Below are 15,274 nucleotides of genomic sequence, written 5' to 3'. Positions count from 1 at the left end.
TGGTAATAACAATTTATATAGTTCGGTTCATATTTCTCTTATTTAATTTTTGATGTAATGATGCTATAAATGAGAGCAACAAAATAAATTATTTTATGCTTTTTTCATGAATTTATCAATGGTGCCATCATCTTGATTTGTATCTTTAGATATATGTACTTTACATTTGAAAACACAGGGTAAGCTAAACTGCATATTCTCTAGGTTTTAGATCCAAGAGAAAATTTTACTACACATAGAAAATTATACACGTCTATTTCAAACATAGCTAATCGTAATTCTTCCCTCTATGTAGCTATATTTCTCCCTTTCGTTAGCATGTCATTACTTTTACATGAGAAACAGGTACTAGCTAGCTGTAATATGATTAATCCATTTCTGCCAAAAGCAGAAGATGTCTTTGCTATTGTAAAGCTTGGATTTTATCAACTCTGGGGGAGGGGTGGAGAAATGAAATGCAAGAATGTGTTTTCAGTGCTTGAGTACCAATGTATTTATAGTGATGATAGTAATTTGATTGTGATGGTGACTGTTTGCTTCCTCTTTAATGGATTCGATCATAAAATTGCTTTAAAACTTATTCATTGCTTCTACACGAAAACAAAATATTACACAAATAAAATGAATATAAGACACTGAAATGCAAACGACTTGTTATTAGTCATAACTTTAGCTAAGAGTGAAACCTTTTAATGAAAATATCAGAAAAGCACACTTAAAGGATCGACCGATCATGTTCCTCACACCAGCTATAAGTTAAAAAATTATGCAGCCAGTGACCTGTTGTGTCGTACAGAGAGAAAATAAACAGTAGGGGCACCTGGGTGGCTCAGTCGTTAGGCGTCTGCCTTCGGCTCAGGGCGTGATTCCCGCATTCTGGGATCGAGCCCCACATCAGGCTCCTCCGCTATGAGCCTGCTTCTTCCTCTCCCACTCCCCCTGCCTGTGTTCCTTCCCTCGCTGGCTGTCTCTCTGTCAAATAAATAAATAAAATCTTTAAAAATAAATAAATAAACAGTAGGCCCTTCCAAATGTTAAGGATGTTCAATTTTATCATCAGAACTGTTGCAGTTTCGAATTAGAAGTTAATGAAAACATTCCATGAGCAACTATCTTCAACCCAGAGACACCAAAACTGCAAGGTAACTAGAATCCTGATACTGATACATTTTAATGCCATATTTCCCCAAACAGTTACACTACTTTATTTTATTATTTTTTATAATTTTTTAAATTATATTATGTTAGTCACCATACAGTACATCCCTAGTTTTTGATGTCAAGTTCCATGTACACTAAACTCTAGCTTCCTCAAGAATATGTCTGCAGGTGGATGTGTGGAGTCAGTAAAACAGTAGCCATGACTATAGTCACAGATCCTCCCCAGGGGTTTGGTTGATACAGGACTCAGAGATTGCAAAATACAGACAGAGGGAAAAATATATATTTTTATACATATAATATATACACACATATATAACTTATATAATAAATATATATTTATAATATATAATAAATATATAATATTTATAATATATGTTGTATATTATATATAATATAATATTATTAGAAAACCATATTTAATTTCTATTATATATAATATATAATATATATATTATATATACAAAATATAAAATATTTTATATATAATATAGATAAGAGAAAAAAAGAAAGTTCATGGCTCTATGTTAACTTAGGGTCTTATTTTGGCTTTCTTTTTAGCTGAGCCTGCCCGGATAACTGATTCTCTATTTTCAAATTAAAATGCCTGTGAGAAATGGGTTGGCTCGTCTCCACCTCATTTGGGCCAAACTTCCACTCTGACTCTTCCTTAGCCGCTGGCCGACTTGGAGAAGGCTATGGCCACTAGCAGCTCTGTTCCTGGGTCAAAGCTCGTCTTGGCCACCCAGCTCCGTCCAGGAGCAGGAGGGATCGCCTGGGCCACGGCAGGCTGGCCCAGAACCGACCCCTGAGCAGGAACTTGAACTTTCAGCTCTTCATTAAACACCAACGGTGCACAAATGACGAGCCAGTCACTGTCTGAGGTGCTTGGGGTTTGGATCGCCCCCAAATCCCTGCCCTTCTGGAGCACAGCAGTCCCCTTTGCAGAAGCTGTCAGGTGGCAGCCACCGTTTTTTCCGGGATATATATATATATTTCTCTATCCACTTCGTGACGGTTGGGACCAACCCAGTTAAAATCAACAAAATCACGCCGTATGCTCTGAAGTGGTATCGGAACACGAGAGATCATTATGATTTAATCTAATTTCTCCTCCCCTTCAGGAAATTTTCTCCTCCATTCTTCTCACTGTCAGTTGCAAGCTCAGGGAATTCAAATTAATTTAAAGATTAGACTGAGTAAAACATAATTAGGAAGGTAAATGTTCAGGGGAGAAAAGGGCAGCCGAAACTGCGTTCCAGACATCAATGTAAATGATGCCCGTGTGATCTGCCATTGTTACGTGGTCTGCGTCTCCGCTCCCTGCCACTGGCACGGATAACCGGAATCTGCGCAGAAGTTCCACAGGAAATCCTACCGCATACATGGTCACAGTAAGAAGTTAGGGATGTTAGAAGTAGATTCCAAAATATAATTACTTTAAAAATATAAATTAAATATGGTTTTTAGTTTTGTGTTAAACAGACATATTTCACAGAATAGACTGTATTCTGAAAATACAGATATATCCTGAATTTCAGCTGTATCTCAGGCCTAGATAGTTTCTGAATGTTTCCTTAAAATATATAAATGCAGCAGTGTCGTGTAGAATGGAATATTTAGAACCTAAGCAATTTAAATTGTGTTGCTCTGTCCATGTGTGTTTGTGTATGTGTGTGAGTGTTTTAACAGCATTTATATGATGATACATTTCAGGTATCTTTTATTAACCAGAAGCCTCTGATACCTAGACAAAAATCCTGAAGATGAAATTCTGTCTTTATAAACTTCAGTGGAGTTCCTTTAGGATTCTGATTTGTTAATATTTTTATTGCTTATTATTTTCCTGTAAAACAGACTATTAAATTAGAATTAAAGAGCACCACATTGGAAAGGGTTTTATATCTGGAAATCAGATTATTCACTTTTCTTATCTTCTCATAAAGTGAAAGATATAGAAACTTGAAAAAAAACATGTTGCCTTTGTGAATCACAAGTTAAATATTAAATATTTCTTATAGCCTCCAAGGCAAAAATACTATTAAGGTATTGAAAATCTGAGCAACCTTTCTGTGCCACATTTAAACTTCATTGATGGAGCTTTTAGGTCAGAATGAAACTTCCAGATTCAGTAATGTGAATTTTGTTTCATTGTATAACCTTCTTAGAACTGCCTGAAGGTTCAGACTAATAATACTTCTAATAAACGACAAGCTTTTTAAATATATGGACTCAGCACAGCATTTGAGCTAAGAATGTTTGAAAAGGAAAGATCTCATTTTTTTCTACCTTATTTAGATATTGGAGTCTCCAAGTAAGAATTAAAAAACTAGTCTGTAATTTGAAAAATACAAATTTTAGAAGTTTTTATACTTTTTCATAGGTAAGAGTTTCTCAATAAAACTCATAAATAAGCAAGACAAGTCCGTATTAGCATGTCTAATATCATTTTTAAACAATTTCCATGTTAATGCCATTAACTGGAGCTAAAATTGTCAGGTCACTCAAGTTATGTTGATGTGACACAGAAATGGTTTCATTCAATAATGGTATTGCGTAGATGAAAAGAGCGATTTTTGTGACATGGTCCTCCTCCTAACAACATATGTGTAAGTGTTGGGGCACCTGGGTGACTCGATCTGTTAAGCATGAGACTCTTGGTTTCGGCTCACGTCATGATCTCCCAGCTGTGGGATCGAGCCCCGCGTTTGGTTCTGTGCTCCGTACGGAGTCTGCTTCAGATTCCCTTCTCTCTCTCTCTCAAATAAATACAATCTTTAAATATATATGTGTGTGTGTGTGTAAGTGTTATATGAATACTCATAACGAAGTGGAGAAGGACTTTAAAAGAGAAGAGAAGCAAATCCATGTTAGTCATCTACTTCTATGTTTTATTTAGAAGTAAACCAAAACACAAATTTGAAACACACACACACACATTTCCATTGGATCAATGATTTAAATTCCACTTTCAGTGAATGAAAATTTCTCTTGATCTAATACATAGGAAATACACTCTTGGATGAGTTCCTCAGTCTAGCTATTCAGAGACAGAAGCTCAGAGTTTTACTGTCCTCTTGAGTGTCACCCTGGGATCTTCAATGGAAAGCCCAGGAATGAGTATGGAAGCAATGATTCTCTTGGAAGAGTATATATTCCTAAACTCTAAGGGAAATATTAGTACATTGTCTTCTTTTTGGCAACTATGTATTTTAGAAGTATCTTGAAAATGTTCTCCCAGTCCGTGTTTTTTTGTTTGTCTGTTTTGTTTTGTTTTCCATTTCAGGAGCTGACGACCCAACAACGCAAGCTAACCTCAGTAAATAATCATCATCATCATCATCATCATCATCATCATCATCGAAGAAATTAGTTAGCAAGTTCCAAGCCAGCTGGCTTTGGGGCTCATTTCAGCAGGTCTGGATTCTCTCCATTTCACTTTTCAGTTCCAACTCCAGCAGGACAGGGTGAGCCCCTTTCAGGGAAACTCTAAAAGAAATCTCATGCCTCTTGCCCTCCTTAAGGTGGCTCAATCACTGGGGTGGGGGGGTATACTTGGACTCTGAATTAGGCCTAGATCTTGACCCCTACCCTGGATTCTAGGTGGTACAGCCTCACCCCAGACACGGGTCTTCAAGAGCAGAGGAAGCCTGGATCCCCAAATGAGAATCAGGGTGTGTGGCTAGAGGAAGGGGATAGATGCGGGGGGTCACCCAGCAAAGGGCCACTACCAATGTCACTCCATCGTGCTCCATTATCACTTCAAAATTATTACACTTGCTTTCCTCCTTTTTTTGATTTCTTCTTTTCTGCAACACAAGGAATTCCCTCTCAGCAAAACACTAACTCTTGTTTCATGGCTGTATTCAGTGAGTGATGCAATTGTTTGTTTGGGTACAGTAATCTGTAGTTTGATGCAGGGAGCTGACTCTAACAGGATGGGGCATAATAGCGATATCAGAGGAAAGGTAGTATGCTTGGCAGCCCTTGGGTGTGTAGGATTCTCAAAGGTAATAATAATAGAAAGGCAGTGAGTAGCTTCAAATTACTTTTTCTTTCTAATTGGCAATTAGTTCTAATTAACTTTTAATTAATATTCAATGTTTTCTTTAACAAATGGAACCCTGATGAGATCACATCTGTTAATACCACTCCGTTTCTATTTTGGTATTCTACAATTTTCCATTATGACTGTAGCAAGTGCAACTTCAGACAAGTTGATCACCTTTTAGCTAGGATGAAGAGGTGGCCTGATTTAAAGTCATTGTGCTTTAAATGTGATTTTGGCAAAAACTAAGACTCTATGAAATTGGATTTTGTTCTACAATCTCAAGAGATGGTATCAGGAATTAGAAGTTACAGCCACTTTTCTGTAGCCTTAGTGACAATTCTTTTCAAGTATTGCAAGGTGTATAAAAATCCACCTTTTTACTATGATGGTCACATAGAACAGAATGTAGAACGTAATGCATAGAAAGATGCATAAAGATCTTTTCCATCCAGTAACTTTAGAGATAAACCTGAAGTCCAGAAAAATTTTTGGCTTGTCTATGCAATTCCATTCAACCAGTATAATAAGAAGGAGCAAAAACAGAAATCTGCATAGATCTTGCTTTGTAGAGAGTTGAACCTTGCAGGAAGAAAACTCTGCTTTAATATCTAACTGTTCATTCTCTTGGCTGTGAATTTTTTCATTTAATACTTTAGCTTTTTACTCCAGCTAGTGTTCCAGTTTGTGCTTTGGATAATCCTTATTAACTTGTTTTGTTTTTAATTTGTGAGCAAGCTTTTTGCAAATAGTGGATGCATATCCTTTCAGATAATCTCAATTTTACCTTTGCTGATTAGGATAATTTTTCAAATATGCTTCTGCAGTTGCTCAAGATTAAATAAAACTGGAGCCATCATTCATCATGATGTGTGGATTAAGTAAAATAACAGGGGTCCATCAAGTAATTTCTCAATTTCAAGTATGAGTCAAAGTGGGCAAACCAAAGATGCTGCCAGCTAATTTTTGGTTGGAACATTCAATTTCACTTCCCTTGATGAGAGGCCAAAATTCAAAACTTTGGTCTCAAGAAGCAAAATTCAAGTGGCTGACTATTCTTCTTAATGTTGGCTGCCGAGTTGAGGTTCAAGGAACTGGCTTATTTGAAAGAGACTTTGGCCCTTTTAGAGGGATAATTAAGATGGCTATATTTGGCTAAATGGGTTGTAGTTATTTCTCTGCTTGAAAATGAAATATAATTTGCCAAAACCCCAAATTCCCTTTTCTAACATTAATCTTCTCTGCTCAAGATACTTTTAAAATGTGAATAAAGTTTTTGTTTTAGCAAACCAAACATCATAATTATAATAAACATGAAATTGTATGACTTAGCAAAAATAATATTTGATGAGTTCTTGGGAATCAAACGTCCTTCTTGAACATATATTTTTAGAACAGGACATTTCATAGGGGGACAAAACACCATTGTTTTGATAGGCTATTTAATAAAATAACAACATGTAATTATTAATTTATTTTTTGGACTTCATTACACATTGAAATTATCTTCTTTTTTTTTTCTTTTTCCTTTTTTTTTTTTGACATGGCACTTCCAAAGAAATACAGGGATGTGTGACATAGAATCATTTCTAGGTTCTAATGATGCTATTAATTTCATTCTTCCAAGAACTTAGGTTCAGTTTAAATCCTGAATCCTGGTTTTCTGTTCGTGAAGATTCTGAAGATGATGCTTCAGGATCTCAAAGTGAAAAATTTCAAACAGCATTTTAAAGAAATTCTTTTTTTTTAATTTAAATTCAATTAGCCAATATATATAGTACATCATTAGTGTTTGATGTAGTGCTCAATGATTCATTAGTTGCATATATTCTTTTAAAATTTTTCAAAATTAGGTGTCCCATAAGATCATTTATAAAGCAGTTATTTAAACATGCAAAAAATTCATCTTCCTTTTGAAATAATATTATTAACAATTAGAAATATTGTGCATTTACCATGGAAAAAAAATAGAAGAAACACTTTTTAAAAGAAGTGGTTAGGACAGATTTTAAAATAAGAGGGGGCTTCTTTTTCTATAAAGGTGAGGAATGTAACCTAATTTGGTTCATGGAAACTTCTATGACAAAATGGCAACTCTGCAGGAAACTTTGAGAGTCTCTCAAGGGGCTTACATTTTCCTTTTAAATGTTTATTTTCTCTTTAAAGCCTTGTTTTCTGCTTTAGTAATACAAATCTATACTGAGCAGCGTCTCCTATAATTCAGAATAATCATAACTAGGTACTTTTTTGGAGTGGAGTTTATGCCTGTCTCAATGTCATCACCTACCATGATTGTTCCTGTATACCAGGTTGGGTGCTTCTCAGATCAGCCAGTCTGCAACCAGTCTTGTGTTGGGAGCTGGCAGAGAGTCAATGTGAGATATATCTTTATTTGAAAGAAATATTAAATTGAAAACTTTTTAAAGATTGTATTTATTTATTTGACAAAGAGAGAGCACAAGCAGGGAGAGCAGAAGGAGAGGGAGAAGCAGACTCCCCACTGAGCAGAGAGCCTGATGCAGGGCTCAATCCCAGGACCCCAGGATCATGACCTGAGCCGAAGTCAGACACTTAACTGACTGAGCCACCAGGCACCCAAATTGAGCATTTTTGATTCAAGGAATTCCTTTTGTATCCTGAAAACCATGCCAAGAGCAGATGACCTAGGGGTAAAAGCCAGCTCAGGATTCTGTACTATTTTGCTATTTTCTTTGCCTACAGCTTTTTCTATTGAACATTTTTTTTCTTTTGCAAACAATCTCCAATTTATTGTATGTGACCAGGAAAATTGGGATTTATGTTCAATTTTTCAGGAGCAACTCTATTTTGTGATTGAGGGAGAACTATATTGAAAGTTGTATATCCTGTTTGTTCACATTTTGTTAGGTAAACATAGATGAGCTGTCGGTAAGATAATGTTCATAAAGTGATCTGTGCTCTTTTGCACTCTATAAATCTAAGGTATTATATCCTTTGAATGAAAATAAAATCATATGTTATTCTGGTTAATAGGCTACCTGATGTAACATGATCGTTGAAAGCAGGATCCCTGCTCTTGATTGGCCACTGAGTGAATAAGACATCTCTTTTAAATCAGACTGATTAAGAAAAACATTCCTTCAAAGTTTACAAGTGAAATGCAGGCAAGAGTTTTAGGGTTCCCTTGGCAAGGCAAATAAGGAATTATATTTATGTTCATTAAAAACACTGTGTCACTCTGCAATGTTAGTTAGATGGGTTTGGAAATGGATTTTAAAAGGTGTCAATACTATGTGACTTGTTAAACCTCTTGCAATACTATGTTTTAAAGAAGGGACTAATGACTGATCGTTTCTAAATTATCAAAAAAAGAAAGCATTTATTTCTAAAGTACCTGATTAATAGCAGATGACTCCAGCTGTAGTAGATTTCTATTAATGGCTATTAATTTGGTGATTCTCATTGTCACACAAACAACTGGTGGTTTTCATGATTTTCTTCACATTTCATAAACACACGCACATGGATATCATGGATAGATACATTCAAAATTGGAGAACCTCAAGCTCAGGAAGTGATTTCATCCAGATTACTTCTGGGCAAGGTTTGTACTCCCTAATCGCATTACTGCCCTCATTGATAAGATAAAATATAAAATGAAATAAAATAAAAGAGGGCAATGCAATCCTTTAAAACTGAAAAAGAAACAGAATATACTTCAAAAGTGCATGTTACCGCCCAGGTTTTCATTAATTTGTAGTGAAAAATCTTACATAAGCAATGTCAGAAAAGTAATAGAAATACATCTCATCTTCCCGGTACCCAAAGTCTCTGAGAATCCTTTCAAACAGACCTTTTAATGAGCAGTACCACACCTGCGTATCAGCAGGGCTGGTAATCATAGGGAAACTGTCCTTTTATCTCTCAAGTAAGAGAGCTGTCACTTTTTCCCCTTGAAATATGAAATATCTACTCTGTTTATCATTACATGAGTTTGAAACCAAGACAGAGTCAAATTGTAAAAGTCAGAAAAAGAATAGACATTAAGGACTTTTCCTTAGGGGACTTTCTTGTTAAGTCAGTCTCCACTTTCATTTGTCCTAAGAGAAAAGAACATCAGTTGTGCCCATCAGATACCTACTTCGTCATCCAATAGGTCACACTGCCAGGACTTTTGCCTGATGGTCTTAAATTCATATTTTTTAACCTTGACTCCCTATCCCTACCCTTTCTGTGTGGACTGATTCTGGGTGCCGCCACTGAAGTTCAGGTGGGAATATTTGGGGCTAGATTTTTTTTCTCCATGGTTCTATCAGCAAGTGTCATCTTGCCCATCCTTTGGAAATAGTCCATGGGTTACCAATATGGACAAGGAAGTTGCTCCAATTGACCCCAATGATCTGCTTTGGTATTCGAGGATCCCCCCTGCGAGCAAGACAAATCGATAGTCTGTAATGGGCAAAATGTTTTGCTAGGTCTTTTGTCAGAATATTTAGACCCTCTATCCTAGCGCTTGGCTCCTGGCATTGCCTTCGGCTCCACTAAGGTAAATGGGCAAAGAAAAACCTTAATATCTTCCTGTGTAAGCTCTGTGTGGCTACAGGGCGGTTTGTTGAGACCCCCCAATATAAATCAACATTATCCCGCTGGAGTTCCTGGGACAACAGAAAGAAAACAAGCTATCATTACACACTGTGGAATATTCCTTTTGTGTGTGTGTATAAATTATAAATATTACTTTTTCTCCCCACCTTCAGTTTTTAAAATGTGGTTTCACATTTCATTTAATGCTAAATGGTTCATTACATAGAGTAGCAACTCAGTTCTCTTATTACGGTGTTATCTTTCACTTTGTCAAAATATGTCTACTTGATAAGAAATCTGACAGAAGTTGCTTATGATGGGATCACTAACAGCCATCAGTTTCTCTCTAGCAAATGAAACCGTAACCATGGTGACGGCCTTTTTTTTTGCCAGAATGAAAATGAGACAGCACTCTGCTGCAGCCATTAGCAGAATACACAAATGTCCCTCAAGGCAAACATCTAAAGCAAATGGACTGCAAAGGAAGGAGCACTAATTTCTATTTATTTAGGATTTGTAAACCTAGCAGAGCAAGATATTAACAAAGGAACAAACAAAGAAAGCTTAAAAAATCCCTGCTGTTTGTGTTTTTTCTTCTGGTTTATGAAACTCCTTGTTTCAGATCTAAAATAAAACTCCAGTCTGATTTTCCTACTCTGGTACTGAATAATACCAACAATGTGCCTTTTACTCTACCCCTGGGTATTTCATGGGTTTTTTACCCCTCTTCCCCCCCCCCACCCCATGCATAAAAGGGAGAAGAGAACTTAATCAATCAAGTAGAAAAAGTACTTTAGATGATAAGGAGTTTCTCCCATTTCTTTTAAATGTGCATTTTAGGGAAAACTATCAAAAACGAAATACAAGATGTCCTTTTTCATATACTTTAATTTTCAAAGAGGCATGTTCGTTCTGATAAGGTGCATAGACGCTGATAATAAGTCTATTCTAACGCTATCAGCAATCAGCCACGGGCTGTCAAAGACCCTTCAAGTGTCAGACCCTTCTCACTGTCTTCTTATTCACCATTAGACCCATCTCCCCAGAAACTACTTAGTGCATGCACATATTCTTTTGACAGACGTGGCTTGGGTGAAATTTCTTTAGCCATCTATGATAGGAGAAAGTGATTTTCTTTAACTCTCTTACATCTAAACCAAAATATTAGTGTAAAATGGTTTCTAGGTCTCTGTCTCTCTCTTTTTCATTGTCTTTTTTCTGTCCTTCCCTCTCCCCCTCACTCCTCCCCTCCCCCTTTCTGCCTTCTCTGGCTATTCTAATGATCAAGCAAAAATAATACGGTTTTTTAGGGACTGATCCAGTTCATTTGCTATGAATGTTTATTTAACTTTTCATTTAATGCCTTGATGAAAAGGGCAAACGACCTCAGCAGTATTCTACAAAGCTTACAAAAGCCTCCCGAAGACCCACTTCTGTGTTTATTATTTTGGAGTCCTTGCCCCCACCCCAGAAAGGCATACAACTATCCCGTTCAGGCAATGACATTTTTGCCCAATATCTTATTCATAAGGTCTGAGTTAGGAGATTTTGAAGTCCAGTAAGGACACCAGTCTAAAAATCGGTGGCCATATTTGTACAATTAACCTGTGGGATTTTGGCTGTCAGTGACTGCAGTGTGGATTACCTGCCTCCCCATTTCTGTTTGCTTTTTCCAGTAGTTTGCTTGGGCAGATATCAATGATCTGTACATTTTGTTTTTCTTGACAACTCTCAGCTTCTTCCTGAAAGCACTGTGATTGAAGCTGAGTTGTGTTAGAGGTAGAAACATGCCCGTGGTCTGATACTCACCAATTCATTCTTCTGCTCTGAGCTGCAAGACATCCAAAGGACATCACAATATCTCTAAAACTGATGGACTCCACAGGAAAGGGGTTTAGGCATTGATTTTGAATCTGAACCAAGTTCAGTTTGCAGTGTTTCCTTTTTTAGGTTGTTCTTTCGTATTTACTGAGTCAATGTTTTTTTTGTGGTGGAACAAAAGCAAAAATACTTAAACCCATAAAGATAACACAAGCCAATTTATACCCCTACCTCACAGTTTATTTTAAAAACTTTTTTACAAAAAAAAATTCTCTATGAATATATTAAGTATACATCAAGTGCCTAACTGATGTAAGGCACAGTCTAGATACCAGTATATGAGATGAAATAGGATTTGCATGTAAAGAGCTATAAGTGTCATAACAGTCAATATTTTTTGTTTCACAAGTACCACTGTGAGGTGGTGGGAGCACCACCTGGGAGCCTATAACACTAAGACAGAAAAAGATGAATCAAATCTTTTCTTGGGTAATGATAGTGAGGACAGAGATGTTTTGGAGGCTAGGAATTTCTGAAGAATGAGAAAAAAGGTACTTTATAAGTAAGGGAGAGGAGAAAGTCAGAGATCTCTCTGGGATGTTGATATTTCCAACTCAAATGTAAAATACAACTTACCAGATATAATTTTCCCTAGGAGTGTCTGAGATAGGGTAATGGTGAAGTGTCTGTGTTTGATGTAGATGTATATGCAGGAAAGTTGAATAACATCCATGCTTTTCAGAGTCCTCACTTGGCAAATTGTGAATATCATAGTCCCCGGTAGTTAGTGAGCATTCATTAATATTAGTTATTTTTTTGTCCATACAGTGGGGTGTGACCATTTTTGAAAGATGCTGACCACACCGTGTGTTTCTCATAGTGATTTTTTGATTAATTTGTGATTGTCTAATCAGCGTTATTCAAAGTTCTGATAAGGAGATTTTGCCAGCAGGTATGTCAGCATACTGCTTCTTTCATCCATCCACAGAGAAAATGACCGCAGAACTAAGCGGTGCGATCAGTGACTTAGTCAATGTGTGTTCTGGAGTAAGTTCCTCACCTCCTTGTGCACTGAGAACAAACAGTCCCTTGGCCTCAGCCCATAGGGGAATGCCCAGGGTCCACGGACTTTGCATATCACTGATCATCACATTGAATCAAAATGACTACAAGCAGAAAATTAAACAATGTCTAATAAATGCACGTCAGGACACATTCATACCACCCTAGGTTTTTCACCTTCTCTCATAGGACAGATACATGGAGGTTCAGAATGAAGAACAAAGAGTATGGCTCGGTTACTTATTGGTGCTTGGCCAATCCCTGCCCCATGAGCCTGAGGGACTTCCTTTTTCCATTTTCTAGAGGGGAACTTGGCCACCGAGCCTCAGTCACACCTCAGCTGGATGACAGGAGGTTGAGCCATTCTAGTCAGCTCTGTGAGCATTTCTAACTTCTAGGCTTCGTCTGAATCAACCTACGAGGAACATCAAATTTCTAGTAATTCCTTGTGTTCTATATTATCCCACGGTGATATTAGATTACCTGATGCTCATTCGAACCACCACCACATAGACCTGCAGCCTCAAACTCAGCTTGGGATAAAAGCTGTCTCTTCAAGATGGAAGACAGGAGGCCTTGCACTCTGCCATTCATTGCTCGTTATTGTAGCTTGAGGGCCATGTTTGAAGTTTTCCTGCAGTAGGAGACTTTGTGAGGAAGGTAAATTAAAAATTCCAATGATCTATATGATTCTAAAGTTCTTAACGTATGAGCATGTGCTCCTTCAGAGCATGGTCTACTACTTTCATTTGTTACTGCTCCACTGCAAGAAACTTCTAGAAGATTTCCATCTGGTGAGTTTAGTTCTAAAGCCAGTAGTATAGTCTACTAGGCTTTCCAGTTCTTCATATGACTTGCCCCACTTTTTAGCAACTCCACTTGAAAGAGCCACACTCTTGTGATGTAATCTGACAGTCTAATTCATACATAGGTATCAGTGACAATTTATAGAATTTATAGAAAGTACTTGCTTTCTCAAAAACAACTAAACAGAGTACACATATCTCTAACAATGGTATTTTATGTACCATCATTATGCTTTTAGGAAAATCAACTTTCCATGTATCCTTAAAAGCACTGTCCATTATTCTGCACTGTGGGGTTGGCTGGACAACATACATGTCAGAAGGACTTCTCAGCTAGACATGATGGGCACAGAGAATACAGAAGGCAAACACCTCAACTAATTCATTCAGTGAGCACTTGCTCTGATTCCTACTGTACTAAAATTGACTAACCATGCAAAAAATAGGATTAACAGTGCAATTAAGAACTTGTGATTTAAAAAAAAAAATCAAGCCTGTCTATACCAGGATGTTATTAATAAAATAAGACATTAAATTCAAAATAGACACTAGTTAAGTTGTGAACTTCCTTTTTTATCAAATCACATTTCAACTCACCTAAAAGCAACACTAGGCTTCCAGCTTTCAAAATAAATGAAAGTTATTCAATAAATACCTAATGCCCATAAAAATCTGAGCCAAGTGAATGTTATTTCAGGCTGGTATTTATCCCGAGGGGGAAAGTTTTATGGGGAGCATATAAGAAACATGAGTATGTTTCAATGTATATCATATTTATTAAAATATTTTTTAGCATTTTTATGTTTTTCTTGGCAACTTAGAAAATTATCCAAGTAAATTAAGTTACAAATGTATGAAAATCATGTACATTTAGTTTATATTTCTTAGTAGTGAATATTCTCTGTAAGGCTTGTTTCTTTTTATAATTATTGACTTCTTTCTTTCTAATCTTCAAAGACCCATGACCTTTACCTCTGATCATTGGTTCCTTGGTGGTGAATATTCACAGCAAGAATTTTAATGATTTCAATTAAGACTAAGTGAGGTAAAGTTTTCAGGAAGTTGAGCATGAGACAGGCCTTAGAGCCTAGGTTCTCCCCTCTTACAACATTTTAGATCCTTCTGAGTCACCGGAAGATTGGAAACTTTAACTCATATAACCAAATTCCAGCCTCTCCTCAGTTCAGATTTTCCATTAGCCAGACTCAGTCTGCATAACTTCAACATAACCTACTCCCCCTGCTTTATTTCAGATCTATGTCCTTCTATCTTTGGGTTCACTTCTGTGGGTGCCCAAAGACCGATCACCCCTCACCCACTCCTCCAGCTTCTGGATTTGACCTCTCAACACTACTACTTTTAATGAATGAGGTAAGAACAAACACTTCTACAAAATTTTTCATGAGTAAGAAGAAATGAGGCCACTGACATCCAATCTTTCTGCTCACACATGTCAATGTAGTATTCAAAATGTATACAGTAGAGCTACATAGCAAATTATTTGAACTTAAAACTACAACAGCATTTCTTCTAATTTCAGAGGTCATATGGATGCTATTGTTGAATAGAGTCCATGAGATGGATTAAATAATAAATGACAGGTTACAGTTTTAACAGATATTTACACTTTATTAATAATTCCATATTTAGCAACTTAACATGAATGAGCTGGACAGATTAGAATTACAGGAGTTGAAAATGTTCTTATTTTTGATAGCCCTAATAGAATTCATTTGCAGCTTCCAGTCACTATGTATGTGGATATCTGAGCATGTCACCCATTAAAGTACTTCAAATCAAGCATTTCTCTACC

The sequence above is a fragment of the Ursus americanus genome, chromosome 9, assembly GCF_024610735.1.
Source record: "Ursus americanus isolate L20-20 chromosome 9, mUrsAme1.1.p, whole genome shotgun sequence".
Lineage (NCBI taxonomy): Eukaryota > Metazoa > Chordata > Mammalia > Carnivora > Ursidae > Ursus > Ursus americanus.
Note: the sequence above shows the minus strand (reverse complement) of the source record.